Raw genomic sequence first — 5,934 nt, 5'->3', positions numbered from 1 at the left:
ATATGTTATGTTATGATTTGGAAATGATTTGTAATCCTTCGTATTTTGATTATTTGATAACTATTGCTCACCGGGGAAGTGCGAAAGCTGATACAAGAGCCTTGCGAGGTTTCGATCGACATTCGGGGTGAAGAATGTTTGTCGAGGCTTCGCGGCGGTTGTCACGGGCTCGATGGGGAGTTCCAGGTCGTGACACAATCCTTTCATAAAGACACCTCTTTGTCTAAAAAGCATCTTTACATTTTTGCCAACATAACTTTTAGATATAGTTATTGTTTCAATAGTCATCTTATGAATAGATAACTATTCATCCCATAAATTATAACCATTGAGTTATAACTTGAAACAATAACTTTTCACTTTAACTTTTGAGCAATGGTGTCTTTTCAACATCTCTCCTAACTTTTGGATGTCATTTTCCAAGAGACATAACTATTCACATGAAAACATGTCTATATCTAATAGACACATTATGTCACTTTTCGTGACATAACTTTTGAGCTAATGATAGCTTTTCATCATGTGAAATAACCTTTAATTTTGAAAATGCACCAACATATTATAGTCGTAAAATTAAATTCCTATATTATATTTTATCCCTTACATATTTGAATATTTGAAAGCAAACTCATGTTGACATCCATCATTCTACTATCACAAGCTTAATGGATTTACTAAAGGTAATTTTTATATATTTAATAAACAAATTTATTTTTTATTTTTTATTATAATACTTATTTAATTTTTTATTTGTGTGTGTATAAGCTTAAAAACTGCAAGCTCTTATTACAAAGAGAAACTTCGAAAAGAAATGAGAAAGATAGATGAGAGATATTTAGATTTGCATCCGAGCATTTAGAAAATTAGCATGTGTTTATACTATAGAATAATGGAATTGATGTATAATTGGGGTTGTCGATTATGCTTACCAATCTTTCATTCTACACTTTATGTTATTTCTTCATTTCTCTTAATTATCAAAATACTATTGGAAGTGAATAACTCTAGATTGTAAATAGCATTTCATTTTTTCCATTTTCAATATTAAAATGACTAATTCTTAAACAAGGTAACTTTTTTTTTAACACAAATTGATGAAATCCGTTTATATATGTTGATCAATTTCCAACTACATTGTTCATAATTTTGATAAATCTTCTACAAATATAATTATTGCTTTAAAGACTTTCATGATACATAAAAAATCAAAGACTAAACACCAAATTAATTGCCTCCAATCTAACTGGATTCCTTGAGCAAATATTTCATTGACAAAATACTTTTCTGTATAAAGTTTGGCAGCCAATCAAAAGATATCAGTCATTGACAATTCGATTTCATCTACAGAAAGAATTTTAATTTCATGAGATAATTAGACACTCGTAACACTTCCCAGGTTAAAGTTTACTAGCCCTTCCAACACTTTTTTGTCTAATAGATGCCTTAGATATTGGTGCCACTACAAGATTTTCTATATATGAGATCTGGAACAACAAGAATAAAATGATTAACAATTAAAACAAAAGGTTAGAAAAAAAATCCATTTTGAGAAGTTTGGTTAGTCAAGGGTTGTGGTGATACACTAGATAGATAAAGATAGGTTATGGGAAGGTTATTTAATAAAAAAAATTGGATGCATCCTTAATCGACAAGTCTTAGGCTTTTGATGTTGAGTGTTAAAGATAGGTTATGGGAAGGTTATTTAATAAAAAAAAATGGATGAATCCCTAATCAACAAGTCTTGGACTTTTGATGTCGAGTGTTAAAGATAAGTTTTTTATAAGCATATACTCAACAATCAAGTATTTCATTAAGAAATAATTCTACATGCTGCTCACATTACTACTTGTAGAGAAGGCACATGTTTCAATGACTTTCCTCATCAATCAAAATTGCATTTGTCCACCCCATATGTAGGAGTCAAAATCACAATGAGACCTGTATCTTATCTTTGTATTAAACTTTCTATTTCACAACACTGCCCTGCAAGTATTCCTAGTGACAATAGAGGTTGATTGTTGAATAAGCACCAGTAGTGAATAACCAGGGCTACCTTGGATGGAACATACAATCAATTACTACTTTTCCATTTGAACTAGTGTTCTTAAAAGATATATTAATTTCTTGAGTTTGAGTCTATGGATTGGGCATAACATAGGTTGAGCAATACTAGAGGACTAGCCTTTATTTGTTTCTAATGAAAAGGATTCTTTGTTGTGAAACCCATCAAATGTCTCAAAAAACTGTTGTTCCAACAAATTGAAAGAAAAAGTTAACCCACCCAGAAAGAATCAAAGAATTGTTAAGAACTAAACTAAAATTAACATCTATAAGAAACAATCATCGGATTCATAAACATTCACAAACAACTCATTCCAAAAGGCTATAATCAATAGTGTAATAAACATTAATATTGAAGACAAAAACACATACTTTCTCAAACCTGTACTTCAAATCTTGAAAAACTTTGACTTTTTTTCTCCACTCTAGGGTTGATGGAGAAAGGGAGTTGTGGGGTTGATTGGAAGTTTCAAAATTCTTTACATTTTGATTTGAACATCTAGAAAAATTTAGCAAGATAATGAACCAGAAGAAGAAGAAGAAGAAAGAAAAAGATGTAAAGAAAATGAAAATCATCTAGACTTGCCATATTTATGCTAGCAAAGAACCATGACAAGGCACCTATTGGCAATGTAAAACATGGAACGTTACTCCTTCACCATGGCCAAACACCCCCTCATCCTTTCTGACTCTAAGGAAGCCATATTGCAACTGCAATAATCCCAATTCCTCTTCCTTGTCACCATCTGAGATGCGCATTAACCCATTTCAATCCACCAATAATTATCCTTAACATCAAATTTAATTAAAGAATCACAGCCTAGTGTTTTCTAAAACCAAATGAGTAAAAGTTTGCTTACGACTTTCTTCTTTTTTTTTTTAAACTTTAAAGGGAAACAACAATTCGTTATTTTTTTTAAAACGTGAGTGGATCCTTATTGTTACTTAACTTTAATAAACTAAATAACACATGGCATAAAAATAGGCATGGGGCACCAAAGGAGGCACAATATGGGGGCAGGGGATTTCTATTTTTATTATATGTTAACATATATATTTTGAGGGATCACTACTTGTCCTACTACATCAAAATTTGTAAATGTAGGTAATATACAGCTTATGTTTATTAAAATCAATAGTTTGACCAATCTCTTCACTTCTTCCCAAGAGATGTTTTTAAGTCTATGTATGTAAAAATACAACATGTTAATAAAACAATCCAATAGAGAAATTATCAAGCCCAGCTCTATAATATACTTGCCATGTCATTCATGTACTTGATAACATGTCTGCATACTTGAATGCCTCGAAAAATCGTTAAAAGTCGGTATTGTACTTAGTGGTACAATTAAGTCGATTAAAGCCTTGAACTAGTCCAAATAGAGATTTTGGGATGTATTTGAGAGTTATTAAACCTTAGAATGTCTTAAAATGGTGATTTGGAGTTTGAGGATTAATTTGGAATTCAATCGAGAATTTTCATAACGTAGGGGCAAAATGGTCATTTTACCACCCGAGGGTAAAAAATTGGAATGTTGGACGAGATTTTTGACCAAGTTTGACTAGTTGGAACATAATTTGAATTTGAGGAGTGAAAAATTTCAATTCCGAGCATAAGGGCAAAACGATCATTTCAAGTGTCCACGAGGACGTAATTGGAATTTTTGAAATTTTACACCACCATGACACTTGTCGAGCCCATGAATTTCACCTATTATCATTTTATACTTTGGATAATTATGGGATTATATGTGGTGGAAAGGAAAAGCCTTATTAGTTAAGTTTTAAATGTGAACCAATTATATGTTGTCATGTGTCAAGTTTTTATTATTTTATAATTTTCTTTATAAACTCAACATAAACTCTCCCATTCACTCTCTCATTGCCGTTCAAGCCAAAGAACAAAGGGGGAAAGAATAGAAAAACCCTAAAGAGGAAAAAATGCAAGAGAAATTCATTGGATTTTTGAAAAACGGAGTGATCGGAGGTAAGATTTCGCGATTTAGCTTAAGATCTACCTTACCCATGCTTTTTTTTTTCTTTTTCTATGGTTGAAACTCAAGTTTTCATGATGGAAGCATGTTGGCCGAATCAAAGGGGGAAGGTTTTGATGATGGTTTTTGATAGATTTTAGGCTATCTAGGTGTTTTTAGTGTTTTGTGATATTCGGTATGAAAAACAAGCAAGAAAATAACATGTTCTTCATTAAACCCTAATTGGCCGAATTCTATAGGAAATATTTTGAAGATGAATTTTGTCATATTTCATGTTATCTAGATCGTATTTGATGATTTGTGATGTCGGATATCGAAAACGGTTGTCGAAAAGTATAGTTTCTTTAGTAAACGACTTGAACGATAATGAGAAAATTATAGTAAATGGACTTAGAATTGATTTCTAATGAGGTATACGGACTTATTGGAGTACCGAATGTGCAATGAATCTATTTGGAGTTGAATTAGATGTTTTGGCTAAGTAAGCAGTGTATAGTGCGAGTTAGGTCGAATACCATTTTAGTCCAATAACAATTGAACCTACGTAGAACACCATCTTTAAGTGATTATTCGAACACTTCTCATTCAATTTCATGCATTCATAAAGAGCCTGAAATAGTTTTATAACAGTTTAGCATAAATATATTGAATTACTTGTTATGTATTATATATAGGTGGTGAGCCCTCTGGTAAGGGTAAGGATATCGTACCTGAGGACCAGAAGTAGGAGTACTCCCGTTATAGTGAGTAAACAAATGATCATTTTAACTATCTAAAGTTGTTTATACTTGTTTTTATGATTTTAAAGAATAATAAATTTAAATTGTAAACTATTATGTTTTATAACTGAAGTGTTGGTTAAATGAAATGAGATTCATAATTTGGTTTGAAATTGAATCCTGGTTTTGGAAATTAAGTAAGTGGAGACTATATACTTGTGTTATATATATGTTTTGACATATGATTTGAATTGATGGCTTATGACAATGTGATGGCATGAATGGCTGGATTTGTGTTTATGTGGAATATATGAATTGTTTTATTTTACCTTGACAGGCTGGGTAATATCATATTAGCCATGTCATGCTGCTAAAATTTTTATTGATTTGGTGGGGTAAGTGATTAACTTACTACAGTGGGTGAATTTCTGTGGACCAGTCTATTAGAGGGGCACGGTAAACCCCGTTATATTTTACCTTAGTATGAGAAAAGCGGAGGGTATCTCCTAAGGTAGTTTAGAGTTCACTTCATGTCGAACCACCACATGATGGTGAAACTCAGCCAAAGTTAAAGAACAGCTACGTTTTTAAACGTAAAAACATGTTTTATGTGTATATGTTAATTTAACAGCCTTGACGGACTCGGTTAGATGCCCGACGCAAAGTGTCACTAAGTACTAGTTTTGGCATGAGCTAAGTTTTAAGAGAGTCATAAGCCTTACTGATTATTTTTGATGAAATGTAATTGTTTTATATGGTTGAAATGAGTTTTAATGTTATGAATCATATTATGAAGAGATGTTTTAATTATCTCCATTTACTCGACTTTAGATGTTGTAAATGAACTTTGCTTACTCACTAGGTTTATAAAAACTCACCCCCTTCTTTTCACCCATTTCAGGCTCAAAGCAGTCTGTAGACAGTCGATTTTGTCGAGGGTTTGCTTTTGGATTTGCACATTTAGAAATCGTAGATCTATAGTCCTGTCTATTTTTGTTGTTTTGGGGCTTACATGTCATTGTAAAATATTTTTGTATACCCTGGCGCTGTGTGCTATTGTTCTATGAATTTATTTTGTTATTACGCTACAGTAATTGTTTACGTAGAATTTTATAAATATTGTTTTATATGAAAATAGAATATTTTATCTAATATTTTTA

This window comes from Theobroma cacao, chromosome 5, assembly GCF_000208745.1.
Source record: "Theobroma cacao cultivar B97-61/B2 chromosome 5, Criollo_cocoa_genome_V2, whole genome shotgun sequence".
Taxonomy (NCBI): Eukaryota; Viridiplantae; Streptophyta; class Magnoliopsida; order Malvales; family Malvaceae; genus Theobroma; species Theobroma cacao.
The sequence above is the reverse complement of the archived record's forward strand: the minus strand, read 5'-3'. Positions refer to the sequence as shown.